At 43.0% G+C, this 13,129-nt stretch overlaps 1 protein-coding gene across 3 annotated transcripts in view; it reads right to left on the bottom strand.

Moving 5' to 3' along the window:
• Positions 1-12,854, bottom strand: part of LOC149474197 (alpha-2-macroglobulin-like protein 1) — a 120,040-nt gene extending 107,186 nt beyond the window's left edge. For 2 of the 3 annotated variants that reach the window (XM_089668831.1, XM_089668843.1), the window contains exon 1: positions 12,780-12,854. The gene's annotated coding sequence lies outside the window, so the exon portion shown is untranslated. Of the gene's footprint in view, positions 1-7,111; positions 7,154-12,779 lie in introns of those variants that run through there. The other variant, XM_089668840.1, reaches the window with a different exon arrangement.
• Between the last annotated feature and the right edge of the window lie 275 nt (positions 12,855-13,129).

Here is a 13,129-nt window from a genome sequence, read left to right as displayed (position 1 = left end):
TGTGCACAGTGCTGGACTGGGCTCAGGTAAGTATTGGAGGGGGGGAGGGAGAGCTGTGGGGGGGAGCAGCACACAGAAGGTCATGCATAGAATGCATGAAGGTAAAAAAACCTTCAGCCTTTACAACCGCTTTAAAGTACAAAATAACACCCATTAAGATCAAGATTGCCAACCCCCACAACTACTTTTAGAAAACTGGGAAATTTTTTACTGACCTTAAACTTCTTAGGAACTCCTATTACGTACTACATACTGCTATTACAATATTTCTTATCAACTGGATTTCGCAGTACACAGTTTCTCTTCAGGTTCTTGAATTGTCTGATGCCTCCCCACTCACCTATATCTGATTGGCATTTGTGGGTATATATTTAACTTGGAAATGTAACCTTGGAAAATGGTCATTCTTAACCTGAAAAGTAGCAGCTTTGTAATGGAGTGATATTTTCTCTACACTGTACTTTTGTGATATGCAAAACTCTAATAATCAAGAATGTTTTCATTTAAACTTAAAGTGGAGTTCCACTCACCTGTCAAAAAAAAGTCAGCAGCTACAAAAAACAGCCACTTACCTGTCCCTCGGTCCTGTGGTGTGTCCCCCGCAGCCCGTTTCACCGACATCTTCAGTGTGAGCACCCGGCTGTGATAGCTTGCCACTACGCATGTGCGAGTAGAAATGAATGGTCATGTAGTCTTCAGGGACCTGTCACATGTCCCAAAAGACTACAGGAAGGGAGGGAGGACACCTTCCTTTTCCGATCGCCTAGGCAATCGGACCGGAAGTGGGAGCAGGTACCTGTCAAATTTGGGTACCCGATCCCCCCCGCCCCCCCAAAGGTGCCGATCCTTGATGGGGAGTGGGGGAGCAGTCCTTAAAGCGGAACTTCCCCTTTTGGGTGGAGCTCTGCTTTAAGTCCCTTGTGCTTGTTCTGTTGCTATGTATATAAAATAGTGCTTTCTGCATGACTATTATACTTTTTGCTGATGCTGTCTCTATGTGAGCATATCAGTAAGTTGACTATAATTCACTGAAATCAAAATATGGAGGTTGATTTACTAAAGGCAAATAGGCTGTTCACTTTGCAAGGAAAGTTGCACTTTGTAATGTAATTTGCACTAGAGCTTACTGAATGAGGTGAAATTCTGCTAAGTTCCATCATCCAATGGAGCAAAGCAAAAATGCGATTTTTTAATTTTACTTGCACATGATTGGGTATTCTTTGCAGATTGAAACTTCACCATATTCTATGAGCCCTGTGGAAAATTCCCTTGCAAAATGCATCTTCCCTTGCAAAGTGTACGGCCTATTTGCTTTTAGTCAATCAACTCCAGTGTCTTTGAGCTTATCTCAGAGATTTTCCATCAAAGATGTCATTTGCACTGTCTGATAAACCAAAAGCTAAAAGGATCCACCTATCTGTATTTAAAAAATAATGTTAAAAATTGATAGAACAAGCAAGTAAAATGTCATATTCAAGCATTAATTTCAGACACTCTACAATAATCACGCAGACTATATGGTTATGGAAAACAGACTATAATTTCCCTTTTATTTAAGAACACAATAGGTGAGGTTGGAAATAATAGTACCAAACTGCAAAGCTTATTATCTAAGTGTCTGTTATGTCCCACATGCAATCTGTTGATACATTTATAAAAACAAGATTCTTGATGAGACGTGGAAACCATGAAACATTTGGTAAACTCAATTTATTTTACTGAATTTATTTCGCTTCCAAGTTTCCGTATATTTGCATGGTGTTATTTTGTTCTCAACTCAAATTTCTAGAGTTGTCATCTACTAAGCAAAACAGAAGTAAAAAAGGGAATGCGCAATGTTTAAAATTGTATTGCGCAGGACCTGCAAAACATTCAAATACAGGAGAGCCATCAAATATATTACTGTTCAAAAACACTAAATTAGTACCACATCAACTGTTGTAGATTCAAGAAATTTTAATGTATTAGTCCTTAGTCAGAAGGACACAAGATGTTGCAACCACTGCATTTTGGGGGGTTGCTAAAGTCATCCATCATGGCTTTAAAAGCTGTAATCCTTATGTCCAATGACAGCAACCTTACTTGGTTATGGAGGTAGTCTTATTGAACACAGAGATAGCAGTTGAGAACATCAAGCCGCAGTAACAATCACAGAAAAACACATTATTATTATTATACAGTATTTATAAAGCGCCAATAGTTCGCTCAGCGCTGTACATTACAAAGGGAGACAGAACATGCGACAGTACAATAACAATACAATGTGATAAATGAGGGGTTCGAGGGCCCTATTCTTTCGAGCTTACAATCTAGGAGGGAGGGGATAGTGGTACAGGAGGAGATAGCTGTGGGGGATGGAGTGGTTGGAAGAGTGGAGGAGATCGGCAATTAACAGGCGGTGGGGTAGGCTTCCCTGAAGAGGGGGGTTTTCAGGGTGCGCCTAAATGAGAGGAGAGTAGGTGATAGTCTGATGGATTGGGGTAGGGAGTTCCAGAGTATGGGTGACGCCCTGGAGAAATCCTGGAGGCGGGCATGGGAGGAGAAGTCTAGGGAACTAGAGAGAAGGAGATCTTGTGAGGAGCGGAGTGTGAATGTTGGGTGGTACTTGGATATTAGGTCAGTGATGTAGTTTGGGGCAGTATGATGGACAGCTTTGTATGTCAGTGTTAGGATTTTGAATTTGATCCGTTGCACAATACAGTGGAGGGATTGGCAGAGGGGGGTGGCGGAAACGGAGCGGTTGGTAAGGTGGATGAGTCTGGCTGCCGTGTTCAGGATCGCCTGAAGTGGGGATAGCCTGTGGTGAGGCAGGCCAGTGAGGAGGGAGTTGCAGTAGTCGAGTCGTGATATGATGAGGGAGTGGATGAGCTGCTTAGTGGTTTCTGGGGTTAGGAATTTGGCGATGTTGCGGAGGTGGAGTGTGCATGAGTTAGTTAGTGATTGGACTTGGGGCTGGAAGGATAGGTTGGAGTCCAGAATGACCCCAAGTACTCTGGCCTGCGGGGCAGGCCTGATAGTGGCATTGTTGGATGTGATGGAGAAGTCAGTGGGGGTGGTGTGCGGGCTGGGGGGAAGACTAGGAGCTCGGTTTTGGAGAGGTTCAGTTTAAGAAAGTGGAGCGACATCCAGTCTGATATGTCGTTTAGTAGGTTTGTGACTCTAGCGGAGATTGCGGGGGTGAGGCGAGGGGTTGATTTGTGTGTCGTTGGCACAGAGGTGGTAGTTGAAGCCGTGAGAGTGTATGAGTTGGCCAAGGGTGGAGGAATAGATGGAGAATAGAAGGGGCCTGAGGACGGAGCCCTGAGGGACCCCAACAGAGAGGGGGAGTGAGGGGGAGGTGGTAGTGTTATAGGTAATGCTGAAGGATCATTGTGATAGGACGAGAGCCAGGAGTGAGCAGAATCTCTGAGGCCGAGAGAGTGTAGTTTTTTGAGGAGGAGGGGGTAGTCGACTGTGTCAAAGGCAGCGGAGAGGTCGAGGAGTAGGAGGACTGAGTAGTGGCCGTTAGCTTTGGCGGTTAGGAGGTCGTTGGAGAGTTTGAGTAAGGCAGTTTCGGTGGAGTGTAGGGGATGGAAGCCGGACTGGAGGGGATCGAGGAGGTTGTCGTTGAGGTGAGAGCTTAGGCGATTGTAGACTAAGTGCTTGAGGAGTTTGGATGTGAATGGGAGCAGGGAGATGGGTCTGAGGTTGTTCGGGTCATTGGGGTCCAGGGAGGGCTTTTTAAGTATGGGAGTGATGTGCGCGTGCTTCAGAGCAGAGGGGAATGCGCCAGAAGAGAGGGAGAGATTAAAGATGTGGGTGAGAGAACGTAGGATGGAGGGGGAGGGAGGGAGGTCGTAGGAGTTGTGAGGGGATAGGGTCGAGGGGGCAGGTGGTGAGGCGGGCATCAGAGAAGATCTTGGTGACCTCCTCGATGGTAGTAAGGTCGAAGGAGTGGAGTGTTGAGGGGGCTGCAGTGTGAGGAATGTTAGGTGGGGTGGAGGTCGGAGCAGTGGTGAGGTCGAGGGAGAGGAGCAATGAGGGGGTAACTGTGTGAGAGGGGACGGGTTTAGAGGGAGTTTGAGCAGCGGTGATGTCCTTGCGAATTGTGTCAATTTTGTTTTTAAAGTGATTTGCAATCTCAAGGGCGGTGAGGTGCTGGGTGGAGGTGGGGGTGGAGAGAGTAGAGAGTTAAAGGTGGAGAAGAGTTGGTGAGGATTGGAGGAGAGGGTCTTTATGAGGGTCTGGAAGTAGGCTTGCTTGGCGGAGTGGAGGGAGGAGGTGTAGGTGTGGAAGGCAGATTTATAGTGGGTGAAGGCTTGTTGGGATCTGGTTTTGCGCCATAGTCGCTCCAGGGCACGACTGTGTCATTTGAGGGTTTTGGTGTGATCAATCTGCCTGGGCTGGAGCGGTTGGGGTCTGATGTTTCGTGTGGTTAAAGGCGCTAGTGAGTCAAGGATGGCTGACAGCATGTTGTTGTAGGCAGTCATAGCCAGGTCGGGGCAGGACAGGGGGAGGATGCTGTCATGGAGTTGATCAGCTGCAGAGTGGAGGGGGGCAGGGTTCAGGTTGCGGAGGTTTCTGCTGGTAGTAGTATGGCATTTGGAGGGGTAGGGGTTAGAGGACGAGGAGACAGAGAAGGTAATAAGGTTATGGTCAGAGAGAGGGAAGGGGTGTTAGTGAGGTTGCGGGGAGCGCAGAGGTGGGAGAAGACAAGGTCCAGGATGTTTCCGTCAGAGTGGGTGGTTGATTGAATGCACTGTGAGAGTACAAAGGAGGAGGTTAGGTGGAGGAGATGGGATGTGTCCGGGTTGTCGATGTTGACAGGGATGTTGAAATCCCCAAGGATGATGGTGGGTAGCTCAGAGGAGAGAAAGAAGGGTAACCAGGAGGAAAAGTCATCAAGGAAGTGGGATACAGGTCCGGTAGATTACGGCAATCTTTAGGGGGGGTTGGGGAGAATAGTCGGATGCAATGGGCCTCGAAGAAGGAGAAGGATGGGGGGGGTTTGGGAGGACTTGGAAGGTGCTCTGTGGTGATAGGAGCAGACCAACTCCACCACCTTTACGACCGTTAGGTCTGGGTGAGTGGGTCCAGATGAGACCTCCATAGGAGAGTGTCGGTGGCCTAGATCTAGGTTTCCGTGATCGCTAGGAGGTTGAGAGAGCTTTCCCGCCAAAGAGGTCGTGGATGGCGGTGAGTTTGTTGCACACCGGGCGTTCAGGAGTGCACACGAAAACAGGGGGGTGGTTTTAGGAAGCAGGGGGACAGATATTAGGTTACAGGGGTTTCAGCAGGACGTGGGAGCGGGAGGGTGCTGTGTGGGTGAGCGATGTGGTGGAGTGCCAGGGTTCGGGGAGATGTCCCCCACGGTCAGGAGGAGAAGAAGGGTAAGAAAAGTGGCATGGGAGTGGGATGTGTAGGAGCGCGTTAGTCTACCAGTGGGGGTGTTCGGGTCAGTGGGAGAGTGGAGTATTAGGAGGAGGTGGTGGGTGCCATAGAGGGGCAAAGGAAGCAGTGAGGACACAATATACAGTTGTTTGGGAGGAGCAGAGGGGTGTAGTGAATAGATTTTGGGAATGGAGGAGAGGAATATGAGGAGGAGTGGAAGAGGCATTTTAGGGAGGTGCATGGGGTGGCGGACAGGAGTGGTGGGAGGCTTGGCTGCTGGTAGTCCAGCGTGCAGTGGTGTTTCTCGTCGCTGTGTCTTCCGGTAGCTGGAGTTAGGGGGTAGGGAGAAGGGATCGGGTGTGGATGGATAATTGCCAGGGGCGCTTGATTGGAGACAGTTCGGTGTGCGGTGGGTTTCTCGTTGTGGTGTCTACATCTAGGGTTCTAGTCTTTAGGTGAAGTTGAGCTGGGTCTCTGGGTGGTCGGGTCCGGAGCGTTATGCAAATAAAAGGTAATAGTTGGACTTTAAAACTATAAAGTACAGATTAACAATGAAAGAGACCTGATAGAACAGAAACATGGGAGCTGACCATTCCTTCTAAAAATGCTAGTTCCTTTTTTATCATACGATACTGTGCTTCCATACTTTGAGTCATCAACCCACAACAAATAGGTAGATCTAGAGATCTGTACACTTGTTTCAGGTCAGCTGCTAGAAACAACAAAAGCAAGAGGATCTTAACCTCCTTAGCGGTATTCCCGAGTGTAGCTCGGGGTAACATTTCAGTACCAAGAGCGGTAACCCCGAGCTACACTCGGGAATACCATGCGGCACTGCTCCGGCATTTGTTCTTCACTTACCTTACCCTGCGCTCCCACGATGTGTCCCCTGCAGCGTCCCCGGCCATCTCCTCCGGCCGATGCCGGCATCCGGCTTCTGTGTCCTGTCCCTGTGACGTCGGGACGCTGGCGGCGGCGGGAAATTTAAAAATTTTAAAAAATGTCATTTTTTTTTTTTTACATTTTACATAGTAAAACATTGCTGTCCCAACCAATTTCACATACATTTTGTCCTGAGTGCTTTGTCCGGCGCCCTGCCTGCATCTTGTCTGTTCTTTCTGCCTGGAAACTGAGAAACGTCCATGGTGTCCAAAAAGCGTCCCTTTAGGTCAAAAGCGGTTTAGATCAGCTAGAGAACAGCGATAGTAAATCAGAACCACTTGCAGAATTGAGTGATAATGATTCGTGGGGGAAATTCGTCATCAGACACTGAAAACGATTTTGCGACTGAGCTCAGCAATGTGCGAACTTGGCGCTATATTTCAAATTTCAGTGTTTTTGGTTTGATTATATTATTGAATTAAATTTTTTATTATTTTTATATTATTTTTATGATTATTTATTAAATTATAATTTATGATTTTGTGTTTCAAATTTTATCATACCCGGGATGTTTACTAGACTCTTGTTCGGACAGATTTCAGTGAGTTTTTCCTAAAAATTACAGGCCTACAATTAAAAAAATACATATTTCCATGCAAAAAAATGGTACCGCTTTCAGAACCAAAAATCTGAAATAATCATACCGCCAGGGAGGTTAATACAACCAAACACATGGCATTTTCCGACCTAGATCAATAATGACACCCGTTATATTTCAATCGGGCCAAGTTTATATAAAAAAATTAAACGTTTCTAAATTTCATTCGCTGAATTTGTGATATGAGCTCATAATCTTTACCAGTGTTGCAGGGATGATTGTATTCTGCCACTGTTTGTTCATCTGAAAGTTAAAACAAAAACACTTTTAATTCTTCAATTCTATTCTGTGTATTCGATTAATATTTGTGTACTGCTGTCTGTTTTTGTCTTTCTGTGAACAAAAGGCAAAATAATGAGTCTAATGAGGGTACTGGGGTTGATTTACTAAAACTGGACCATGTAAAATCTGGTGCAATTCTGCATAGAAACCAATCATCTTCCAGGTTTTTGGAAGCTAAAGTTAGAAGCTTATTGGCTACCATGCACAGCTGCACCAGATTTTTCACTCTCAACGTTTAGTAAATCAGCCCCATAATACCGATACATGATGGTTGAAAACATAAAAAACCTTCTTAGCGTCACATTTTCCATTAACCCTAATTCATAATCCAAAGAGGTGAAATTAGGTCAGAAATTTCAGATTTTTATAGAAATCTGAAGCCAATGAAAAACATAATTTTAGTATTCCTAAGGCCAGTTCACAATAGTCCTGTGCTTTAATGGACAAAAAAATCATGCATGAAGCATTTTTAGCAGCACAAATGTTAATGCTGCCCTGCAACACAAGTATCCCAAGAAGCTGCATTAGGGTTCCATTCAAAACAGCATGCTATACTGCACCCCAATGGTTTTAATGGACTCTAACGCTGAATAGTTCATATTTGGCTGCAGATTATGCAAATGTTGTCAAAGAAAAATAGTATACATTGTATAATTGCATACATTGTTACTTAAATTACCCCTCACCCAACAAAAAATCCAAAGGATGTGAGTGGAGGTCTAGTTTGTTTCCTTTATGTAATTTTTAATATAGTATACTGCATAGTAATTATGAACAACTTCCAGCAGAAAAATGAAGTCAATCAATGAAATGGTATCCATTTCCAGGAAATATTATAACTACTACAGTATAATGCATTCAGTTTACATTACTCTACATTTTGTGTCTTTTTTTGCACCCAACATCTAGCATTTTCTTTCAATGTTTTGGACAAGAGGGCACCTTTCTGTCATATGATTTGTACCATGCATTTGCCTGAGACAAAGCAAGCAGCCTAAAAGGGATGGAGTCAGGAATATCTGGAATGTACATTAACATGCCCAGTAACCAATGTTTCTAAAAGTACCAGATAACCATCAACTAGGCTAACTAATACAATCAACTGGCCTGGTACCCTCAAGAATTGCCTGTATACAAAGCAAGAGATGTTGGAAGATCAGCTGTAACCTTTAAGGTAAATGTTTTTGTTTTCCTGGTATACAACCCCTGGGAAATAGTATGGAATCACCAATGTTGGAAAATATTCATTCAAATGTTTAATTGTGTAGAAAAAAAACAATCACAGACATGCCTCACAACTATTTTCATTTTACATTCCTACCTTCTGGCTTTAAGAAACACTTAAAAATATAAAAAAATAAAGAAAACTGCAATCAATTGTAACTGTTTTTGTAGATAAAGCAGAGGAAAAAAATATGGAATCACTCAACTCTGAGGAAAATATTATGGAATCTTCATGTACTTTGCAGTTCTAAAACAAACATCTGCATCAGATTAAATCTGCTAATTAGTCTGCAGTTAAAAAAAGACCGCTTACACACCTTGGTGAGCTGTTGTGCCAAGCTGATTGCATGAATCATGGCGCCAACACCAGAGATGTTATTTGAAACAAAGAAGAGGATTATAACATTTTTTCAAGAAGATGAATCATCATGGAATGTGGCAAAAGATGTTGGTTGTTCCCAGTCAGCTATGTCTAAAATCTGGACCAAGTACAAATCAAATGGGAAGGTTGTAAAAGGGAAGCGTACTGGTAGGCCAAGGAAGACATCAAAGCATCAAGATAGAAAACTTAAAGCAATATGCCTTGAAAACAGAAAATGCACAACAAGACAAATGAGGAACAAATGGGCAAAAACTGGAGTCAATGTCTGTGACCGAACTGTAAGACATTGCTTAAGGCAATGGGATTTACAGTGGGGCAAAAAAGTATTTAGTCAGCCACCAATTGTGCAAGTTCTCCCACTTAAAAAGATGAGAGAGGCCTGTAATTATCATCATATGTAGACCTCAACTATGAGAGACAAAATGAGAAAAAAATCCAGAAAATCACATTGGCTGATTTGGAAAGAATTTATTTGCAAATTATGGTGGAAAATAAGTATTTGGTCACCTACAAACAAGCAAGATTTCTGGCTCTCACAGACCTGTACCTTCTTCTTTAAGAGGCTCCTCTGTCCTGCACTCATTACCTGTATCAATGGCACCTGTTTGAACTTGTTATCAGTATAAAAGACACCTGTCCACAACCTCAAACAGTCACACTCCAAACTCCACTATGGTGAAGACCAAAGAGCCGTCAAAGGACACCAGAAACAAAATTGTAGACCTGCACCAAGCTGGGAAGACTGAATCTGCAATAGGCAAGCAGCTTGGTGTGAACAAATCAACTGTGGGAGCAATAATTAGAAAATGGAAGACATACAAGACCACTGATAATCTCCCTCGATCTGGGGCTCCACGCAAGATCTCACCCCGTGGGGTCAAAATGATCACAAGAACGGTGAGCAAAAATCCCAGGACCACACGGGGGGACCTAGTGAATGACCTGCAGAGAGCTGGGACCAACGTAACAAAGGCTACCATCAGTAACACACTACGCCGCCAGGGACTCAGATCCTGCAGTGCCAGTCGTGTCCCCCTGCTTAAGCCAGTACATGCCCGGGCCCGTCTGAAGTTTGCTAGAGAGCATTTGGATGATCTAGAAGAGGATTGGGAGAATGTCAAATGGTCAGATGAAACCAAAATAGAACTGTTTGGTAGAAACACAACTCGTCGTGTTTGGAGGAGAGAGAATGCTGAGTTGCATCCAAAGAATACCATACCTACTGTGAAGCATGGGGGTGGCAACATCATGCTTTGGGGCTGTTTCTCCGCAAAGGGACCAGGACAACTGATCCATGTACAGGACAGAATGAATTGGGCCATGTATCGTGAGATTTTGAGTGCAAACCTCCTTCCATCAGCAAGGGCATTGAAGATGGAACATGGCTGGGTCTTCCAACATGACAATGATCCCAAACATACCGCCTGGGCAACGAAGGAGTGGCTTCGTAAGAAGCATTTCAAGGTCCTGGAGTGGCCTAGCCAGTTCCCAGATCTCAACCCCATAGAAAACCTTTGGAGGGAGTTGAAAGCCAGTGTTGCCCAGCGACAGCTCCAAAACATCACTGCTCTAGAGGAGATCTGCATGGAGGAATGGGCCAACATACCAGCAACAGTATGTGCCAACCTTGTGAAGACTTACAGGAAACTTTTGACCTCTGTCATTGCCAACAAAGGATATATAACAAAGTATTGAGATGAACTTTTGATATTGACCAAATACTTATTTTCCACCATAATGTGCAAATAAATTCTTTCCAGATCAGCCAATATGATTGTCTGGATTTTTTTTCTAATTTTGTCTCTCATAGTTGAGGTCTACCTATGATGCCAATTACAGGCCTCTCTCATCTTTTTAAGTGGGAGAACTTGCACAATTGGTGGCTGACTAAATACTTTTTTGCCTCACTGTACATACAGAAAAGCCAAGTGAAAACCATCATTAACACCTAAACAGAAAAAAACAAGGTTACAATGGGATAAAGAAAATCAATTATGGATTGTGGATGACTGGATGAAAGTGATATTCAGTGATGAATCTGTATTGGGCAGGGTGATGATGCTGGAACTTTTGTTTGGTGCCATTCCAATTAAAATTATAAAGACAACTGCCTGAAGAAAAAAATGCAAGTTTCTACAATCATTGATGATATGGGGTTGCATGTCAGGTAAAGGTACGGGGGAGATGACAGTCATTAAATCTTCAATAAATGCACAAGTTTATATTGAGATTTTGGACTCTCTTCTTATTCCATCAATTGAAAGGATGTTTGGTGATGATGCCATAATTTTTCAGGATGAAAATTCATCTTGCCATAGGGCAAAAGCCATGAAAACTTTCCTTCAAAAAAACATATAATATCAATGGCATGACCTGACAATAGTCCGGACCTCAATCCAATTGATAATCTATGGTGGAAATGAAAGAAAATGGTCCATGACAAGGCTTCAATCTGCAAAACTGATCTGGCAACTGCAATAAGAGAAAGTTGGAGCTGGATTGATGAAGAATACAGTTTGTTGATAGTTATATCCAAGCCTCAGAGAATTCAAGCTCTTATAAAGGCTAGAGGTGGTGCAACAAAGTACTAGTGGTGTTACCTCCTTCATATACTCCCACCCAAATACACGCTCCGCCTCGTCTGCACCCCAGTCATGCTGGCCCTCCCTTTTAGTTTTGCTCAGTCAAGGCCCTGACTGGAACCCTGATATTGCTGTGCTACATATTTAAACACATTAGAAGAAATTTATGAAAATCTTTTAAGCTGAATCCTGTCAATTTTTGCTTATAAAGTACGTAGGGGAGCAGTAGGAAAATTACATATTCTTAGTAAACAAACTGGTTTTCAGCTTTGCAAAATTTTTTAAATTTCCCCTGGGGTTTGTATGCAGAGGATTGCATAGGAATCATTTAGACTGAGTGACTATTTAACTTCAGGGATGGATACATTAAAAGATTAAATTATAACAAGCTCTAGTACATTTTTTATTGTGCTTATAGGAACAATGAGATTTTAGAGCCCATTCACAACCCTCATGTATACATGTTAATGTGTGGCATGTCGCTTCATTATAAATGGGTAGCCAGCACACTGTCCCAGAATAAGACAAGACAGATTTTTAATTCAGTCCATTGCTATGCACAGTATGTGGGCGCACTGTCTGCTTCTCTATTAGTGCATTGGAGTGCAGGTAAAAATTAAAGATATATCAATGCACAGCACCACAGTATACATATTCCCATGCATGGTAATGTATGGCAAAATATGTGTTTTAATACATGTCACTATAATGCCTAAATATGAATGTGCTCTCAAGTTTAAATGGTTAAGCAATGCAAAGATCAATTGGCAAATTATAGCAGCCTTTTGGAAATTATTTTAAATTTATTGATGCCTTATTGGTTCACTCACTGCTCTTTCAACTGCATTGTTGAATAAACGTATTGCTTTTTCAGACTGGTGTGTATGCATTATGAATGCTCACATCCTGTGGCTGTCAAAGGATCAGTGATGATCAGCTACTGAACATTTCAGATGGATTCAGGCTATAGGTTCATTAAACTACGATAACATCATGACACTTGTTATTTTCTTTTTATCATTGTTGAAAAAATGATCGTTATAGCAAAGAACAATTTCCACTCGTAAAACTTTGAGATGATAGATATATAATACAAAAGGTGTTAACATGATCTATGCAAGAAACCTTGATGTGTTTTGTACAGTTGATCATGCTAATGCACAAAGAATCGGAGCAAAAGCCTCTATCTGGTTAATGGGAAGAAAAATCGACATAGTTATGTTCTAATTAATGCCCGTTCTTCCAAATAGAAGCTAAACAGACTGTAATTGTCATATTATGTACCACAAGTTTTTAAAATGTGCACATTTAATGGCTGAATAAAAGGATACACAGCTAGAACCTGTGTAACATACCCAAGGTTGTCACTTGCATACTAAAACAATATTAAATGACTCACAGTTTGGCTTCCACTGAGCAGGAGATGTGAAGGAGGACTAGACCCGCACACAGCACCCAGGACACCATTGTGCAGGGCTGAAAGGCTTAGAATAACTGTGTATAAGTTTAGCACAGCCTTGGTATGTTTCACATTCCCCTCCTATGCTGTTGAAAGCTGGGTTCGCTGTGAGGGCATTGGCCACTGAACAACAAATACTCATTAAGCACTAACCAGTTATTACAGGTCTTGCGTGGGAATAGGGCACTTGCAAATAATTTCTTTAAATATTTTGTTTTCATTAATATTAAAAAAGGTGACTTCATTGAAAGAGTTGTATTTTCACATAAAAATGATAACACTGGGGCGTG

This window comes from Staurois parvus, unplaced genomic scaffold (genome assembly GCF_062004578.1).
Source record: "Staurois parvus isolate SC_StPar_1 unplaced genomic scaffold, SC_StPar_1.0 ptg000009l, whole genome shotgun sequence".
NCBI classification, from domain to species: Eukaryota; Metazoa; Chordata; class Amphibia; order Anura; family Ranidae; genus Staurois; species Staurois parvus.
The sequence above is the reverse complement of the archived record's forward strand: the minus strand, read 5'-3'. Positions and strand labels throughout refer to the sequence as shown.